We start from the raw sequence: 21,654 nt of genomic DNA, 5'->3' as shown, positions 1-21,654 counted from the left end.
TATCATTGTTGGACTAAAATTCGAAATTTCAAACACAACGGCAGGCACTGTGCAGAATTGGCACTCGAACATGACGACACTCGGCAGCTCAATATCGTCGCTAGACTAAAATTTGAACACGACAGTAAACACAATGTTGTTGCTAAGTGCTGCCAGAAAAAGAGAATGACAGAGATGTGTGTGTATGTGAGAGAGAGAAAGAGAGAGAATCAGGAAAATAAAAGGTGGCTGGATGAGAGTATTTTAGTAATTTTATTTATTTAAATTTTTATTTTTATCTTAAATCAAACAAGACACTAAAACATAATTAAATTTTATATACTTTACATTGAATATAATATACTGACGTTATTTAGTCTCTATTTCTTCGCTTCTATCTCTCAGTTTCTATCTCCTAATCTCTGTCTCTCTTTCAAACACTACCTTAATATTTATTTTTAAGAAATATTAGAAGTTAATATTTTTATATAATATTTTATTTTTATACTATTAGAATTTAAAATTTAATATTTAAATTTTAAAATAACAAAAATTAATAAAATATAATAAATTTTATTAATCATATAACGTTTTTTCCCGTTACAATATAGTATGCACATAGCAACATGCAGTCGAAATGGTGACGATTGGCGATTCACGAACACCGATTAACAAAGAAAAAGTATAGATAAACAACTCATATTAAGCCAATTTTAAACAATTACAATTAATAATTATTAATTTTGTATTTTTTAAAAAATAAAATTTAAATAATCACTAATTAATCACAATTAATTAATATGGAGTACAGTTAAAAAATTAGTGTTAAATCGAAAATAATATTTTATAATCATAAATTTTTTGAGTTTAATTTAACACTATTATCGTCATTATATAATAAACGTACTGAATATATTGTTTTATCTTTATTCAAAGTAAAATGCAAATAGAAGAGTTTGAACTCTATAATATTCTTGAACCATAAGGAAAGAGACCTGAAAAATAAGAACGTATATAACTGTAATAGTAGTATATAAGTTTTATACTAAACTTTATATTAAAAGGCTAATAAAAATTTATTGACAATCTAGTATTTTACTAACCTCATTAGAAAAGCAATTGACATATGATATTGTGCTCCCTGTTACACATTTCATTTCAAGTCTGAAAATAGAATTATAGATAAATTAGTTATATTTACAGCAAATATTTGTACAAAAGTGTAATCATAACATGTTATTAAAATGAAAAAACTATTTTTCTTACCTAAATATTATTAAAAACTTCTTTAAACACGACATTTGTTGTTGATGACTTTGAATTGGCATCTTTGTCCAGAATTAGAACCCTGAGGCCATTCTTAACTCTTGACAAAACAACGTAAAGTTGTCTATGGGTGAACACTGATTTTGACAAGTAAAGCCCTACATGTGATAATGATTGACCCTGACTCTTGTTGATGGTCATTGCAAATCACACTGTTAATGGAAATTGTTTCCGTTGGAACTTAAATGGCAATCCTAAACCTGAAGGGATCAAGTTAATTCTTGAAACGTATACTTTGTCGCCAATATTTCTACCGGTCACTACCGTCGCTCCAATTACGTTGTTGCTAAGTTCGTTAAATATTAACCTTGTCTCATTGCATAAACTTAAAGTATCGTCTATGTTTCGCAGTAGCATTACATCCTCCTGGCTTCAAAGTAAACTTGTGGTTGGGTAGTCCCAAACATTTAATGTCATTTATGAACTCTAATATGAACCACTCTTGTTGTATATCTTCATTTTCATCAGTTTGACATGTTGTGTCAGAACTTAAATACTCCTTTTCCATCTCTAAAAAGATTGTCAAGATGAAGTCGTTTACCTTCTCGACACTCTCAAGCGTGGGTGCAAGAATTGCTCTACTCTAAAAATATCTGTAATCTGACATATTTTGCAGCAAATTTGGATATACAAAGTTTACCAAATGAGAGAGAGGGTCATAAGTAGTTATAATCAGTATATTATCTAGAATTTCAACATCTGACTCATCACCAACAGCAGAACGAATATTTTCATTTCCAACATCAAATATCCAATTAGCAAATTACTTCCTTTCACCATCATGTTGACCTAAAAAAGACATTAGAAATCTCATGTTCGTATACAACTTAAGAACCTTACAGAACAATCACAGATGGGATGAGTTAATAGCTGATGACAATATATCATGTCTACTCCCTTTCGGAATCACCAGAAGTATCTTTCTGAAATTACCTCCTAGAACTACAACCTTACCACTAAATGGTTGATGTATCTTATGCTGATCAGTAACTGACATAAGATCCCTGACGTCCAATCAAGTGCTTCAAAACACATTTTATTGAGCATTAAACTTCATCCCAAATTATTAAACTACTTTGGATGAGCAGCTTAGCCTTCAAACTGCCATTTTTGATGTTGCAAGTATATTTATCAGTAATCATAATGGGCATTGAAAATCTAGAATGAACCTTCTGCCACCAGGTATGAGTAAAGACGCAATTCTATTGGATGCGACATTTAAAATAATATTTTCTCTAGACCGAATAGCAGAAGAAAGTTCATTCCAAATAAATGTCTTACCACACCCACCATGCTCATAAACGAAGTAAAAACCACCATAGTCTGTAATAACAACATTGAATATCTCATCGAATATTAACGTTTGCTCATTAGTCATCTTTTGTTCCGTATATAAGTTTATATGAGTCAACTCATTTGTGTCATGTAACACCCTTACTTTTAACACCTCATGATCGTACTAAAAGTTCAGGTGTTACTTACCTTTAATTCTTTATTTTGATACTATATTTGTTTAATATTGAGCCTTCATAAATATGAACCCAATTTTTAATTATGAAAGCAAAAAGCCTTTACTTTAAAAAATCACTTTAAAAAATCACACAGTCACATATCATATTTAGGTATTAATAATTATATAAACTTGTCCAAAACTTCTTAATATACAAGCCCTGCCCCTCTAAATTCTCAAAAAATGACAAATAGTGAGGGGTAAAATAAAATCTAAAACTAAATCATAAAACAGAAAAGGAAAACATATATATGTATATATATACAAAGCTCCGTAGTTCGAATCGCGGCTTTGTGCCAATGCTTCTTGAACTTGTCACTGGAAAAGAAATTCTGTAGGGGGTGAGAACATCATCCTCAAAAGGGTTCTCAGTAGAGGGTTTAAGAATTGTTATAAGAAGATACGTATAAAGAGAAGAATTGGTCTCAAGGCAGTGATTATCGTTCGTCCTATGAATCTTTTAAAAATCAACGGCTAATCATCCAAAACTTTTCAAAGAAAAAATATTTTTTTTCTCAGAAAATAAAAAACCTTTCATATGATCAATCAACACAATCATCATCTCATCACCAATAATCTCGAAAGTATCACATCAGAACAAATACAGGCAAAACAAGCAAGGGAAGCACGGGTATAAATAGCAGTTACAGCAAATAGCTCAGATAACAGTTAATAACAGTTTAACAATTAGGCAAACCAAATTAAGTTCAAACCCAAACAAAGCATACAAATGCAAATGATGCATGCTTGTCCTATGGTTGTCCTATAGTTGATGAGTCTCATCTGTCAGTTATCAAGCTAACCCGATAAGTCTGGTTTACTAAACCCTTGGACTGTCCCCCGACGCGCATCCCATTAGTCTATGCATAGCTTTTTCTCATATATATACATCAAATCGCTCAATGGGGGTACCATTCCCGAGAATTTATAAGTGCCCGGTCACCCTTACGTCGTAGGGTCAACAGAGTATCGAGTTTCAACCTGGAACACGTGGTGGCAAGCGACAGTACTTTACCCAAAGAAACTCGTATCTCAGATAATTCAAATTCATAAGCCATATAAATAATTTAATTATAATTCACCAATATCCACATCATTCTCAATCACATCTCATTCATCATCATACATCAATCATACTCAATCATTATCCTTTATTATCACACCTCCCATTCCGTTCATCAATAGTTCCAATTCAAAACATAATTCATCTTTCTCTAAATGAATCAAACTTAAAACATACTCATTTTCTTAATAACTTAAAATCAAATCATATAACCTTTGAATCCAAATCTTTTTAAATAATCATCTGAACAAAATCTCTAATTTTTATAAAATATCGGTAGCATCTCCTCTAAAACTCAGATTCTGCCACCCTTTTCGAGTCCCATCCAGCCATCCCTCAAACTCCTTTATATCATCTCTAATACCGAACCAATTTCAATATCTCAAACTATGTTCAATTTTCCAAAATCATTTTTGATAAATTAACAACCCAAATCCAATGTTTCAAATCCTTTTCAATAACTCAAACTCATTTCCATTATCAAAACATTTACAATTCTCAAGAAAATCAATTCGACAACCACCAATTTATCAAAAATCAATCCAAAACCCAAATTATTCAATCTTCTCAAACATTCAACCACACAAATAATTACAATAGACCAAAACAATTCAAACATTTCCATAAGACTTATGAAATCACAAAGATATACATTTTGCATTAATATCGATTTATAACAATTTTCAGAAATTAAAATAAGTTTGAGAAAAGCGTCCCTACCTCAGTTTAGTCAAACCCGCATAGATTAAACGTAACAATTCCCTTCTTTTTTTTGTTTCATGGCAGCAGCGGCAACAATTCCACAATAGTAATGACAGTTACAGCAGAATAGAGAATTCAAATTGAATAGGAATCGGAACACAGCCCTGAGAATTTCAAAACAGGGCATATACTAGAATTAAATCAAAACAAGCATGGCAATGATAATAAAATGTGCAAATGGAAGGTAATCAAGGAGAAGAGCAAACTAGAATTGAAGTAGCAATATAACACTCATCAACAACAACTCTAACAGTTTCCTAATGGCCTCAACACCACCATAGTGGTTCTAGCAACAAACAGGAAAACAGAGTAGCAGTACTAAATAGAGACATAGGTTCCCTTAGCTAGAACAGGAGAAAGACAAAAGAACAGGATAGAACCAAGACAAGGATTAAAGCTTACAGTCTCAACAATGGAGGTATTGAAACCAAATCAGCAACCTCAACGACAGCTCTATTGACAGGAATAGGCGCAACAGCAACGATTCTGACCCCAATTGACGGCAGTGGCGGGGGTGGCGTCTTCGACGGCGATGGCTAGGACTCCGATCGGTGGCAGGACATGGCGGCGGAGGCAAGGCACGGCAAAAACCCAACTCTTCCTCCTTCCACGTGACTTAGACGGCGACACGGGTAGCCATACCGGCGGCGAGATTCAGCTGTGACGGGAAACGGCAAAACAGCGCCGTTCTTTCCCTCCTCCAGGTTTTCCCTCTTGAATGTTGTGCGTCCCTCTCTTACCCGGCAACAATGGCGATGAAGGCGAGCTTGATGGTAACAGTGGCGACATGCGACAGTGGGGTCCGTGATGAGGACGACGGCGGCGCTGGCTCCGCGGTCTCCTTCACCCCTCGCGGTTCTCTCCCTTGCCTCAGATCTGACTCGTGATGGCGGCTTCAAGGCAGGTCGGCGGCGACGCGTGGCGTGGTGACGGCGTCTTCCTCCTCGTCTCCCTCGTGCGGTGGTTCAGCGACAACTCCACGGGATGGCGCCGACGCAGCTGGGCGGCGGCAGCTGCGCGATCTCCTTCTCTCTCATATCTCCTTTTTCTTCTGCCAACAGCGACGGCGACGATGGCAGTAACACCCACCGCGCCGTCTCCTTCTTCCTTCCTCCTCTCTGCTCTCCCCATTCTCTTTTCTCCCTTTCTTTCTTTTCTTTTGATTTTTGCTGCTTCCATATGCTGTGTTTATGTGTTTGATTTTGGAAGAAAGGAAAAAGGGCTGTGGTGGCCGAAGGGAATAGGAAAGTTAGGATAGGGTTTTGGGAAGTATTTAGTAAATTAGGTTTCATTTCGGGGACAATTAATAATATAATTAGGGTATAAAGTAGTATTAAAAACTAAGTTTAATCCAATAAAATTATCTTTAAAGAAAGTACTATTTGTTCATCAATATATTATATTCAAATAACTACTAATTAAATAAACATTAGAAATAATTAAATTTATTTTTTTCTTGATTTATAAAATAAAGTTCAACATCTAAATATTCAAAATATTGTACATAAAATCCTTATTATTTTTCAATTACTAGAACTTCAAATTATAATTGAAAATTTACCCGATTTATATGTAAAATATCAGAAAATATAACCTTGATTAAACATAATAAATTGTAAATAACTTATTATTTAGTTTTTAAAAAATTCGAGGTTTTACATGTCATATGCTAACTCTTCCTCTATTAGCTTATTTTGAAAGAAGCGAACATCAGATAGCTCAGGATATGGTATTGATTGATAGTCTCTTAAAAATCTCGTATTGCTATTGAGTATCTTCTCAATCTCAATAAGACAGAAGTTTTTTAATTCGTCATCAGTCATGTCCTAGCAAAAGCACATGATGATTTTATGAATATTTAATAATTAAATCTAAAATAAAATTTATTAATATTATTAATAAAAGAAAAAGTAATAAGAGAATACAATCTTGATATAAAAAAAGACATAGTAAAATACCTTTATTTTTCAATGCTTTTCTTCTCTCATATAATATTCTGTCAGCTAATAATGTCCAAGTTACATTCTAAACACGATCTAGTTTGCTAACATTATTAGATATCAGTAGCATCACAAATAGTTTTCTCAATCGATCACTAAATGCAAGTTCAGCTACCTCATTAGCTGCAATGAATTTTCTATCGTCACACAGTTTTCCCATGGAATAGTAAACATCTTGAAAGCTAGAATATCTAATTCCATTAACTGTCCTAATAGACTCGTATGTTGTGCAACCTCTCTGAACCAGTGTTCTAAAAACCAAATCCGACCGACCGGTTCAACCAGGTTAACCGAGAATCGGTCCCTTAATCGGTTCGGTTGAAGTGAAAAATTGTCTGGCAAAAAATAGGTGAAAAACCGATCAAACTGGCGGTTAACCAGCGAACCGCTTGAACCAGACGATTTTTCCAGTTTTTAACTAAAAAAATAAAAATATACATAAAACCCCCTTCCCTTCTCTCTCGCACACACCCCACGACCTAGTCACCACCCAGCCCCTCTCTCTCTGATCTCCACACGAAACCCTAGTCGCTCTCTTTCTCCCATACCGCCAGCAGCAACAGCCAGCGAACAGCGCCACTGTCACCGACGAACTCTTCTCCTCAGCCAGCGTCGAGCACCACCGTCGCGATTCTCTTCTCCTGAATCGCTTCACCTCGCGTCGCTAGGTATGTTCGTTGTTGACGTTGCCGCCTCTGTCTTCGTCGTCGTTGGCCACCCTGAAATCGTGTCTCCGTCATTCCGTCCTCATCGTCGATCCCTCTCTCTCGCACGTCAAGCCTGTCTTCAATCTCCTCTGTGCCTGAGCTCACTTCCCCTCTTCCATCGCCGTCACTTGGATTCCTCCTTCGCCGCTGGTCCTCAATTTAATTTTACTTTTTTTGTACTTTTATTTGGTTTCTGATTTCTAATTCTGAGTTTACTAATTTCTTCTTAACTTGAGTTTATGAATTTCTGAGTTTGTAAGCAGATCCCTGCCCTGCTTCAGTTTTCATTTTTGGGAGTTAATTGCTATTTTTTTGGATTTAATTATGTTGGTTGTTGCTTGTTTGTCTGGGTTAATTATTGTTTTTCATTGCTGTCTTCTGCATTTAATTTCTGTTGATTGCTGCTGTCTTTTGCTTTTTAGCTTTTAGTTTTGTTAATTAAATGAATTAATCAAGTTTTTTTTATTCTGTTTTTATAAGTTTTAAATTATGTTTTTATTATATTTTTAATTTGTTACTGCAATTTGATTTCATAATCTGTTTGTTTGATTTCATATATTTTTGTAATTCTGTTTGTTTGTTCAAATTATGATTATGTTTGCAAATTCAATGGTTAGTGGTTATTACTGATTTGTTTCAATTGTTTGTTATTTTTTATTATTAGGTTATAGATTAAATTTTAAATTTTAAATTTTATTAGGTTAAATTTTATTGAAATTTAAATATTTAAAATTATATATTAAATTTTTAATAATTTTATTTAATATTTAATTAAATCGGTCGAACCCGGTTGAACTCCGGTCGAACCATTAAACCAGTGAACCAGTCACCTCACCGGTTTATTGACCGGTCCGGTTCTCACAACCTTGGTCTGAACAGTTAACAAAATTCTCATATAATAGATATCACCTGTACCATTAACTGTCCTAATATACGATATATCCGGTCGGTCTTCAACCTTTAAGTTTTTTGGATTGTTAACTCTGCCAATCTGTTGCCAACTCAAGTTACATGTCATTGTGATGAATATGTCTGGATATCCATATTTCTTACAAATTGCCATAGCATCTTGACAATTATTAAACATGTATCTCATGCCACCAATGAAGGACCCGGGTAGCATCTTGAATTCCCTTGTATATATTACTCCTCACCTTATCTTGGTTGTTTCGATAGTAGGTCAGCCTTTGTGCTTCAATCATAGAAAAATAATCAACTAAGAACTGTTGAAATAGTCTTCCACCATTGACAATGATTGCATACTCGACTCTTCTTTTTTTTTATTTTTTGGTCTGCTGCAGATATTAAATCTTGTAAGAGCTGAGGTGGATGTTGCAAAAACGACAATTGTACCTTTCCTCGCATACAACATATTGAGAACTCAATATTGGATCTTATTTTGGACTTCTCTATCTCTCCTCATACCACATCATAGCATTACAATACCGACAAAAAATTTTTGGGTCACTGATGTCTATCACATCTAATAATCACCAAGATAGTAAATTCTATTTCAGTTATATCTACAACAAATACTTTATATAAAAAAATACCTTTCTTTCACCATGTGAAGTATAAAAATAATATCTATAAAAAATTATCGATAACTTTGTAATCTATGGATTAAAAGGATAAGATCATATAATACAATTTTATTGTACCAAGATCAAGGTTTAAGTTTTATATGCACAGTGATCAAATAATAAGAATTACAATAAATCAATATTTAAATACAAAAAATATAATATATAACCATATCTTTGCCAGAATTTTAAAAATTTGTACACTAATTGAATAATTATTAATTATTATCGTTATTAGCTTAGGAATAAATTTGAATTTATTCGTGTTGACTCATACAATAATCACATGAACTTATTATCTTAGGAATAAATTTAAATTAAAATGAATTTAAATTAGTTTTTTCAAAAATTTTAATTTATGAGCAAATAAGTTAAGATTAAAAAATAGCAACTTAAGCAAATAATAATAATTTATAATTTAAAAGAGTAATCTGCAAATAACTTAAAATTTAAAAAGTAACAACCTAAACAAATAACTTAAAATTTTAAAAAATAACTGCCTAAGTAAAACACCTTTAAATTTAAAAAATAACCACCTAAGCAAAACAACTTAAAATTAAAAAAATAACATAATAAAATACAGATTTTCAAATCAAACATAATAGAATACAGATTTTCAACAACAATAGCTTTAATCACGACATGCAGTAATCAGGTTGATTCAACCCTACGTTACCAAAACCTCAGAATTTCTAATCAAACATAATAGAATACAAATTTTCAAAGGTTGCAAAATGTAAACTCTTATCATAATAAAAGAATAATGACTGAACCAAACTGCAGAAGATTTGGCGGTGGTTCTGGCGGCCAGAATCACGGTGACACAGCTATGTCCTCCTCCAATAGTGACTCCCGCAATAGTAACCTCCAAGTTCTCTCTCCCGTTCGAACTTCTCTCCATGGCCATGGAGGACCCAGCGGCGGCAGCAGTAATGAGATGGCGATGGACCTTCTGCGGCAGCAAGCAGAACGGCGGCAGAGAGACCCCAGTGACCATATAACCTGGCACAGACAACCTCAGCGACAACTCTCACGATAAAGGTAAACATAACGGATAAAGAAGCTGAAGTATGGTTGGGGCTTACCAACAAACACAAGCTTGAAAGACCGTTTCCGGCGCCAACAATGGTGGCGAGGAACTCCGGTAACGCAGCAGCTGTGCGGGCAGAATGACGGCAAGCCCAACAACGCGGCGGTGACAGCAGCTCTGCGATAGTTTCCCTCGCGTGCGTTCTTTGTTCGCAACTCCAACGGCAGCGTCTGGCAGCGGAGAGGATGAACGGCGGCGACGCTAGCAGAAGGACACGGTGGCGACCTCCCTCCCGCGGTGGTTCCCTCTTGAGCTCTCTCTCTCTCTCTCTCTCTGCTCGATCTCTCTCTCCTCTGGTGTGCGACGGCGGCTTGGCGAGTGGCGGAGAAGTAGCAGCAAGGCGGCGACGGCTACGCGACGGCGACTTGGCAAGCGCGGCGATGGCGGCGACGAGGCCCACCAGCGCCGCTGCATCTTCTCCTTTCTCTCTCTTAGATATCACTCTCTCAGATCTCCCTCTCTTCTCATGTCAACAGCGGCAGCGACGGTGGCAGTAACACCCACCGCGCCGCCTCCCTCCTCTCTTTTCCCTTCACCGGTCTCCCTTCCTTTCTGCTCTCCCATTTTCCTTCTTTCCCTCTTCCTTTCTTTTTTTTTCTTTCTTTCCTTTCTTTTTGTCTGAAGCTGGTAAAGGTTAGGGTAAATGTTTTGGGGAAAGGGTTGCTGCGCTGAGAGAAGAGTGAGGGTGGGTTAGGGTAGTAAATTAGGATTTGTGTATAAAATTGGAGGTTTTTGGGTTTAATTTAGATTTGGTTAATTTTAATCAAATTAGGGTATAGAGTGTTAATCTTGAAAATTATTTTAAAATATCATTTGTTGTATTAAAATACTAATTGGTTTGAAATCAAATTCTTTAATTGAATTTATATGATAATAAGATTAAATTTCTTTATTCCTAAAACTTGAAGTATTAAATGATAGAAATATCAATTATTTGAATTAAATCACATAAAATTTCTTGTCATTCCGTAACTACTAATTTTGTAATTTAAATATAAAAAACAATTCAATAATTATAAAATTAGATAAAATTCTAATTAATTACAAAATCTGATTTAATTTTTTATTTAATAAGCTTTAATAAAATAATTTCTGGAAATAAACTTTCTAATGAATAAATGAATTGAAATTAATTCATAATAAAATTTATTTGAAAATTCTGAGTCTTACAGTGAATACTAATTTTGGCAAGCAAAGTCTTACATGTAATAATGATTTATCACATAATGAAATACTTTGGTTTTTCAATATACTTCTCCTCTTATATAGTATTCTGTTAGCTAATAACGCCCAAGTTGCATTCTAAATACAATTTGATTTGCTAACATTATTAGATATCAATAACATCACAAATAGTTTTCTTAATTGATGACCAAACCTCATTAATAGCTGTAATAAATTTTCTATCATTATACAGTAGTCCCAATGAATAAAAAGCATCTTGGAAGTTAGGATATGTAATCCTATTAACTGTCCTAATAGACTCATATGTTGTGCAACCTTTCTAAACCGTTAACAAAATTCTCATATAATAGATATCACTTGTACCCGATGAAACATAATTTAACCTCACAATAGAATACCCTCTCTTGCATGAATGTAATTTCCTTTTTTCTCTATCATAAACAAATTGATTTGAAAACTCAACATACGTTAAAGTTTGACTTGCTTTAAATTCTTTGTTGGCCTCCATCCATGCTAAGAACAACATACCTTTTTCCTTTCTCTTATTCCATGATTTTCTTAAGATTGTCATTGTCTTTAAAGATGATATTATGCTTTCCAGACAAATGAAAGGTTAATCTCATCACTGAAGGACATCTCTGATGAATATCATAAGTCAAAGTTCTCCACATACACAGCCTCACATGCAGACAAATACCCACAATTATAAAATTATTTGATCTCATAATAATCTGAGCATCCTCTCCACTGAAAGCTTCCTTTAAAACCTCAAGTGCCACCTTGTTTTTAACCTTTATTCATGTATTTGAACAAATATTTGATAGTATTTGACTTGTTGCAGTACTCTACGTTAACATGCGCTTGATAAGACATTAGCAGATATGCGTTGTAAGAAATTACATTCCTATTATCCATATAAAATCCCTTCCTTTAAGTAACTACTCTTGTGTCTTATCTTCTATATGATGGGTATCCACTATCATTAATAAGTATGGTGTTATTGAATATTTTAGGACAGAAAAAGTATGAGGAGCCAATGTATGTTTTATACAATGTGTACAATGGAGTTAAATTGAAATTAAAATTAAATTAGAGGCAATTAATTAATTTTGAGTAGTTTTTAATTTAAAATTTGAATTAAATTATGATTTCCGTTAGTTATGGCAATTAATTAATTTTGAGTAGTTATGACAATTAATTAATTTTGAGTAGTTTCCCATTTAAAATTTGAATCAAATCATGATTTTCGTCAGAATCAAATTAGGATTATCTCCCTCTCTCAATACGGTGTAAACTCTTCTCTCACTCTCTTCTTGAAGCAAAAGTTGGTACAGTGCCGCAATGGTTACCAGTCGCCGTTGGACATCGCGCTGACACTCTTCTGACTGGTGCCGTCGTCTGCACAGGCCACCGTACGTAGGGAAAACACGTATATTGTGTGAGTCGAGCTCACAGCACCGTAGTAAACGAGACGTCCAGCGCCTCCATCGCAGCCGGTTTGTGCCTTCTTTCTGTCATCGGATGTTCACTTTCTCTGTGAACGTGGATGGTTATTCTTGGGTGCTTAGTTGTAGACGATGATTGCTGGTTATGATTTATACACGTTCACATTGGATGTTCATTTTTGTATGATTTTGGATGTTCACTTTCTCATTTTTCGTGGATATTTATTCTTCGAGTAATTCAACAAGACCCAGGTAGCAGCGCTGGGATGATGCGAGCGCGGGGTTCAGGGCTGCAACTCACGTCGGCGACGCTGACAGTTACAGGTCACGGATGTTCGTCCGTGTGAGGAGTGACAAATGTTCTTCCGGCGAGGGTGTTGGTGCAAGGAGGCGGAGTACAACAGTTCCAGTCGGCAGGAATGGAGGCTACACGTCACGCAGAAACAGAGCGGTAGAACGCAGGTTGCTGCGCACATGGCGGGGCGGCAAAGAAAGGGGAGTTTTTCTGCTGAACAAACAATGGAGTTTTTTGGAGGATAGGTAATGGTGGGTGATGAAGGGTTAATGTGAAAGAATTTGGAGTAAATTGGAGGGTAGATATCACAAAAAGCAACTATAAATTAGGGATAATGATATTTAATTTACATTATTAATACATATTGGGCCAAATAAACAGCTCATTGGACATATTGTATAGATATCTCATTGTCTCCCTAGTAGGACTCTTTAGGATAATATTTAGTGTAGTATCCATCTTTCATGCAGGGAGATATTGAGCAAATTAAATGGTCCATAAATCATATATGTAGACACAGCTCTAAACAATTTTGGGTATCAAATAGGATCGACAATCCTAACAATATTAACCGGTCAATTTAAGTTGTTTTTGTTATCTTGTGGTCTCCACTCAACCACAAAAGAATATGAATATGTGGTGGACCTCTCTTTTAGAATTTTACCATATACATCATTATAATAAAAAGATAAAAAAAATAATATGTTATAAATAAACTATCTATTTTATATATATGCTTTGATAAATATATAACTGTGTAAATAATTTAACGAAATATTTTTCTAAAAATAAGGTTAAATGATAAGCAATACCTGCATCTAGCACTTCGAATGGAATTCCTTGCTTAAGACCGGAGATTATCATGTCAAGCTTAATTTTGAACACTCTACATAATATATCTGGTCGGTATTCAACCTTGAAATTCTTTGGATTATTAACTCTACCAATCTCTTGCCAACTCGAGTTACATGTCATTGTGATGAAAAGATCTGGATATCCATATATTTCTTACAAATTACTAGAGTATCTTGATAATTATTAAATATGTATCTCATGCTACCTGTGAAAGGCGCGAGTAGCTAGAATGACACATTTATCTGTTCTGAAAGTATGGATTTTATCCCTAACAACTACATCTTAAATCCTAAATCCTTGTATATATATCACTTTTGATTTTATCATTAAATTAATTAATTAATTAATATTTTTATTTTATGCTCCTTTCAAAATAATGGCACGAGAAAAATTGAAATTTAATATTGTTTTAAAATATAAAACTCTTTTAATTTAATAAAAAAATAAAAATAAAAAATAATTTTTTTAGTTTTTATCATGAATGGTATCTATTCTATTATTTGTCAATAAAAACAAAAATTTAATTATAATTTAAAAATTAATAACCTTATAAATTATGTAAATATCTAAAACTAACAACTTAAGAAAATATATTTAAAAATTTAAAAACTAACAACCTAAGCAAATAACTTAAAATTTAAAAAATAACAACCAAAGCAAAACAATTTAAGCAAATAACTTAAAATTCAAAAGATAACCACCTAAGCAAATAACTTATAATTTATAAATAAAATTTTAAAATTTTTTAATAACAACACCTAAGTAAATAATTTCCAAACTTAATGTATTAGCGTCACATCAGCAAAAAATTCTCCATTTTTTTCGAACTACTAAATTAGTTCAATTTTTTAGAAACGACAGGAAAAAAATTAAGTATGGAAAAATATATATTAATTTTTTTAAAATAATATAAATAACCTCACATTTTAAAAAAAAGTAATTTTATTCAATTTAATCTAATATTTTGTAGCTAGCAAATTTGCTTATAAATTATGTAAATAAAAAAGATATTTTTAAAGACATTCGCTTACTTAAGAATTAAAAAAATATTTTAAATTAAAAAGTTTAAACAAAGTCTTTTAATTAGCAATTAGAAATTAGAATTAGATTTTTTTAAATAATTACACATTAAAAATTAATAACTAACTTAATTATATCAACAATATTTCATATTAGAAATATAAAACTTTATGATATGAAATACTAAATTAGAATCGGTATGAATTGAAAATAAAAAAATCACAAGTAATAACCAAATAACATTAACTTATATTAAAAAAATTTCTAAATTCCAAACATAAAAATAAATAAAAAAACAACTTAAGAACAAATAATATTTTCACCTAAACAAATATATATTTGGCATTATTCTATTAGATAGACTTAAAAAAATAATTCTAAAATATGCCTATTCAAATTCTCAATTTTTATTCTCAATCTTTATCATTTTACAAGTTGAAGTATCTCTTTCCGTCCCCGAATCTTCGGACTCCGAGAATAATCACTTGGTTGGTGTAATAGCATTTCTCAACACTTCAGATCTACCATTATCTGCAATCTCATTGGAGAATTCAAGTAATAATTCTGTAAGACATCATTTTTATATTTTATTTTAACTCAATAATATTTTTTAAATAAAATTAGACTTCAACTTTATAAAAACAAACAAATTTTTTTTTGAAAGAGATAACTACAACTTAAACACTTGAAGATTTTTGTAAAAACATAAGTAAATCTCTTTAAATTTTACAAAAATATAAGTAGAATTTAAAATTTAATTTTATTATATCAAATAAAATTAAAAAATTAGCTCCATGTTAATAATTAACAATCTTTTGAAATGTCATAGTTACTTAATTGTTTCACAATGATGTGTTGATATCAAATTTTATTTTATTTTATTTTAAATTTTAAAACTTTAAAATATTAATTAATTAATTATTCTTTTGAAAAAAAATAGATATTAGAATTACAATTTAGTATGGTTGCAAAAAATATATTATATTTAAATTTTATTAACTTAACAACATTTAATTTAAGCATAATTTAAATTTAAAAAATAAATTTAAATTTGACTTGAATATAAAAAAAAAATATAAAGTAACTACAATAATTATGTGAACTTATTTATTGCTATTAGTTATTAAATGAATTTAATTTTTTTAAAATAATAATTTATTAGTTTTTTTAAATAAAAGAGTAATACAAGTTCAGTGAGTAATACATGAGACATCTTTTCAGAATTAAAGCAATTAAGAAAAAGCTAAACTAGTCCTAGGATTCTAACTAATAAATGATCATGCAACAAACAAAGAAAAATAGCAGAAAACTGGAACGTAACATAGAAAAAGAGGGGAGGAATAAAAAAATGAAAGGAACTCAACCACCTTAGTTATCATAGCGGTCGTTTTATTCTTCAGGTTTTGCTCCTCAGTGAAGATGATTCGCCTCCCTTTTGGTGCCATAGGAATAAACAGAAAACCCTTAAGCGAAGCGTCAACACCAAACTTAAAGGTTTGCTTGTCCTCAAGCAAAGAAAAACTGAAAATAGAAAGAGACAAATATTATGATGAAAGAAAAAGAAAAGGATAAAAGAACAAGAGGGAATTAGGATTGGGAGAGGGGGAAAGAAAATTAAAAACTAGGCGACGAACTAGTGTAATTGTGCGGTGTAGGCGATGCGTACTCGTACGGCACGCGTACGCGTGGATCGCAAATTTCTTTGATGACGCATTAGCGTCAGGCATGCGTCCGCGTGCCATGCCATGGGCTTTGTGCGATTCGTGCAAAGCTAGCCATGCGCACGCACAACTCTCTGTTCGCGTGGCTTGGGCACCAATTTTCATATGACGCGTGCGCGTCATTCACGCGCACACGTGGATTGCCATTTGTGCAGATGACGCGTACACATGAACAAGTTTTGTGCTTCTAGCACACTTCTATCCCTAAGCCAGCATAACTCTCTGCCCAAACACTCTTTTACGTCGATTTTTCAGGTCACGCGTACGCGTCGCTGACGCGTTCGCGTGAATGGTGAAAATCACAAACCACGCGTACGCGTGGGTTTGTTTGTGCTAGAGGCATCATTCTTGCGCCACTCCCGCGCAACCCTCTGTTCAAATTTATTTTTCACGCACACCCATCTGACGCGTACGCGTCAGCGACGCTTGCGCGTCGGGTGCTCTTCTTCTTCCGTTTTTTTTATTTGTTATCCGGTTTCTGTTCTAAAATAGCTGCATGATCAGAAAATTAGTAAGAACTCAATAAAAATCAAATAAGTAAGAAAACTACTACGAAAAACAACTAAGAATGAAAAAGAACGATCATACCACGGTAGGTTGTCTCCTACCAAGCACTTTTAGTTAAAGTCCTTAAGTTGGACATGTGGTGAGCTCCTTGTCATGGTGGCTTGTGCTTGTATTGATCCAGGAATATCTACCAATATTTGTAATTCCAATGGCGACCGGGATCCCAAACTAGTCGCATAACGCCTTCGAGCAAGTTGAAGCAAGTGACAAGGCCCCCAAGAGTGTTGATTGTGGGAATGAATTCCAGGGTCCCAAACCTTGCTTTTACACCCGTCTTCTTGTGGATCACCATTGTTCCCACCGGGTGGCAAGCGATCTGAATTCTCACAGAGATATCCAAACAACCTTCTAGACCCATTCAATTGAGCTCTACACCAATCTTTGCACTTCAATTTGGAGCATGCAACCATATTGAACCTTGCTTGACAACTCTTGCCACTAACCATCTTTCTCTTACTCTTAATGCCACAAAGAGCTCTAAGTTTACTATCCGTCTCCAGTAGCCCATATTCAAGTGGGAAAGTAAAGGTTAAGGATAGGAATTTTACCCACTTAAATGGTGTATTGGATGGTGATGGCTTTGGAAGAGGTCTTGCAAGCTCCACTCCCTTGTGCTCTTCTTTGAATTCTTCTACCTCTTTGCAAGCTTCCTCAATTTCAACCTCTTCCTCTTGGTAGCTTTCTTCTAATTCAATCTCTTCTTCATTGCTTACCAAGGGCATGGGAGGTTGTGCATCTTCCTCTTCTTTCATATGTGAGGGTGGAAAGTTCTCTAATTCACTGGAGTATAAACTCTTTTGATTGGTTTCCTCACTTTCTTCCATAGGATCTTGCATTGTTTCTCTTGGGAAGGAATTTGCTTGTTCCCCTTCCTGGTTCTTGATCATTATCTGCACATAATTCTCTACATTTTTGACACTCGTCTTTATATCATGTAGGAATTCTTTCATGAGGAGCTCAAGATCTGATGGTATTTGAGATGAATAAGGAGATGGTGGCTCTTGATATGCATAAGAAGGAGATGATAGTTCTTGATAAGTGTAAAAAAAGGATGATTCTTGGTATGAATAGGGATATGGTGGCTCTTTATATGAGTAGAAGGATGATGGTTCTTGATATGGATAGAGAGGTGGTGGTTCTTGGTATGAATAAGGAGGTGGTGGCTCTTGATAGTTGGAATATGGAGTATTGAAGTTCCTTTAGTTTTGACTTTGTCAACCAAAATTTGGATAGTTCCTCCATCCACCATAATATGAATCACTACTCGGGTGTGAGTAGTAACCCATGTGATCTCTCTCCATTATTTTTCCTTAGTACAAAACACCAAAAAGAATTAAACGCACCATGCGGTAAACAGGAAAGCAAAGAAAACAGAATAAATTTTTTTTTGAAAAGGAATAAAATAAAAAAATGATAAAAAATTCGAAAATAAATGAAAATAAGTGAACTGTAAATTTAAAAATTAAACAAAGAAGGATACTAGGATTTTTTTTAAAAAAATATTTTTTTATTTATTTAATTTTTTTTAGAAAAAAATTACTACGGGGACACCAAACTTAATTTCAAAAATTAAGAAGAAAAAAAATTTAAATAAAATAAATTAAAATATTTTTTTTGAAAATTTAAGGAAATAAGTTGAGTGAAATTAAAGTAAAAATGCCTAATCTAAGAAATCAAACAACCAGTAGTTGTTAATCACAATCAATCCCTGGCAACGGCGCCAAAAATTTGATGCGGTATTTTATAACCCACAAACTAACCGGCAAGTGCACCGGGTCGTACCAAGTAATACCTTACGTGCGTAAGGGTCGATCCCACGAGGATTGATGGATCAAGCAACAATGATTGATTGATTGGCTTAGTTAGACAAACAGAAAAGAGTCTTTTGGTATTCAAAGAGCATTAAACAGTAAATTAAGAATTTCAGAAAGCAAGCAGCAATGAGTTGGGAATAAAATATGGAGAAAATAGTTAAGGTTTCATAGTTATCTATTTTTCCGGATTAACTTTTCTTACTAACTAATTTAATTATGCAGGATTTAATTCATGGCAAACTATATGTGACTAGGCCCTAATTCCTTAAACCTTCCTAGTCTCCTCTACAACTCATTAACTGCCAATTTCTTGGTTAATTTCCAATTAGAAGGTGATGATCAAATTCTAGTTTATATGCCACAAGAATCCTAATTATCCAAAAATAAAGGGATTATATGTCACGTATTCCGTTAAATACAAACAATTAGAAATTCAGAATAATATGTTTTCAAGCTGTTGTTCAAGTAAAGAGCTTTTCCAAGTTTTACAAGAACTCAATTAGAACATGGGTCATACTTCCGTTCCACCCAAATTCATAAAATAAAGAACAAAAACAATTATTGAAATATAAATCAAAATATGAATTAAATTAGAAACAGCAAAGAATCAATCCATACAAATAGAGTAATAGACATAGCTCCTAACCTTAACAATGGAGGATTAGTTGCTCATGGAATGTGGAATGTAAATTTATATAGAATTCCCTAATGAAATTCCCCTCTGGTGGAACCTCAATAACGGAACCTCCCTCTGGAACCTCCTCCTCTTTAGAAGAGAAGTCTCCCCTATTTATAACTAATCCTAATTAATTTAAAAATCTAATCTTTAAAATTAAAATAATATCTTTTCCTATTTTAAAATCAAATTTGAATTTAAATCAGAATTAACTAACTACTCCGTGTCTTGTAACGTGGGGACCACTTGGCTTTACTGGATCTGCGCCTAACTTGGGTGCTAAAATGGGGACCAGAAATCACCCCAGCGGTTTCTGCGTTTTGTGCACGTGGCGCATATCACGCGTACCCGTCAATCACGCGTACGCATCGATGGTCTTTTTCGCAAGTCACGCGGACGCGTCGGTACGCAGACGCGTCGCTGTGCAAATCTTCAAATCACGCGTACGCGTCAGTCACGCGCACGCGTCGCCATGGAAAGCTCCAAATCATGCGTACGCGTTAGTCACGCGTACGCGTCGCTTCTTGCTGCCATCTCCTATTTGTTCTTGTGCTGCAGAAACTCCATCAAATCCAGCCGCATGCTACCTAAAATAAACAAAATTGCAAAAGACTTAAAGTAGCATCCATATTGGCTAAAAGATAATTAATTCTTTATTAAACTCAACAAATTAGATGCAAATTCACTAGGAAAAGATAGAAAATATGTTCACGCATCAATAGAGTGGAATGAAGTTTTGTTTGGAAGGTGACGAAGAAGCTAGGTTTCTGTAATCGATGGATGAAGTGGATTAAGGAACTTGTGACGACGGTATCTTACTCTGTTACTATGGATGGACAACCTCATGGTTATTTTCAACCATGTAGAGCATTATGAAAAAGTGATCCTCTATCTCCCTACCTATTTTTGTTTTGCGCAGAGGGACTCTCCCAGCTGCTCCACAGAGAAGAATAGAGGCTGGAAATTTCTGGTTTGAGACTCAATCAGAGGTGTCCGACAATCAATCAGCTTTTCTTTGCAGACGATTCAATTCTTTTTAGCAAAGCTTCAGAAGTAAAGTGCTAGAGATTACTACAGGTTCTACAGACTTACGAAGAACTTAGTGGCCAAAAGGTAAACTTGGACAAATCATCTGTCTTCTTTAGTAAGAACACGCCAATTGCAGTCCGAGACCATTTGGCGGAGATTCTCCTTGTCCTTCATGTTGACAATCAAAATAAATATTTGGGTTTACCGGCAGTGGTTCAGAGATCAAAGAAAGCGACATTTAACTACATTAAAGATAGGGTGTGTCAGAAGCTCAACCATTAGAAGAGGGCTCTATTATCTTCTAGTGGACGCGAAGTGCTTATTAAGGCAGTGGCAACCGCGATACCCATATACACACTAATTTACTTCAAATTACCGGAGACACTAATTGAAGAGATTCAAAGAGCCATACTCCAGTTTTGGTGGGAGCAGAAAAGATAAAAAAACAGGATACAATGGATCAGATAGAAGATTTCTTGCAGACCAAAAATGCAAGGGGGACTAAACTTTAAAGATTTGAAGGCTTTTAATCTTGCCATGCTCGTAAAGCAAGATTGGAGGTTAATTTCCAGACCTAATTCTCTCGTCAATAAAGTGTTATAGAGCAAATATTATAGATATTCAAGCTTCCTAAGAGTAGAGGTTGGTGATAACTCATCATGGGGTTGAAGGAGTATTATCGAGGGCAGAAAGGTACTCGAAAAAGGTATACTATAGGAAGTAGGAAGGGGATTTAACATTAGAATTCGAGAAGACTCATGGGTGAAAGATTATGTTTTAATTACTCCTATTACTACTACTACAATGACTTCTAATCTAGAATGGGTTTCACAATTACAGCATTCAAATAGAACATGGAACCAGAATTTAATTCATTCTAATTTCAATCCAGAAATAACTACAGCAATAATCAACACTCGAAGTCATGAAACAGAGGATAGAGTTACCTGGATGCTGGAGAAAGGGGGCGGCTTCACTGTTGCTTCAGGATACAAAATAGCCTTTAACTTTTACCACCCACCAACTG

At 34.0% G+C, this 21,654-nt stretch overlaps 1 long non-coding RNA gene across 2 annotated transcripts; it reads right to left on the bottom strand.

Annotated features, from left to right (window-relative positions):
- Window positions 1-2,893: 2,893 nt before the first annotated feature.
- LOC112697411 (uncharacterized) lies at window positions 2,894-5,923 on the bottom strand. 2 transcript variants are annotated; one of them, XR_003151217.3, is made up of 3 exons: window positions 5,043-5,923; window positions 4,599-4,744; window positions 2,894-3,147 (listed from the first exon to the last, which is right to left on the bottom strand). It is a non-coding gene; the product is annotated as an uncharacterized lncRNA (long non-coding RNA). The 2 variants fall into 2 exon arrangements; XR_003151216.3 differs by having other exon boundaries at window positions 2,894-3,133.
- Between the last annotated feature and the right edge of the window lie 15,731 nt (window positions 5,924-21,654).

Source organism: Arachis hypogaea, chromosome 6, assembly GCF_003086295.3.
Source record: "Arachis hypogaea cultivar Tifrunner chromosome 6, arahy.Tifrunner.gnm2.J5K5, whole genome shotgun sequence".
NCBI classification, from domain to species: domain Eukaryota; kingdom Viridiplantae; phylum Streptophyta; class Magnoliopsida; order Fabales; family Fabaceae; genus Arachis; species Arachis hypogaea.
The sequence above is the reverse complement of the archived record's forward strand: the minus strand, read 5'-3'. Positions and strand labels throughout refer to the sequence as shown.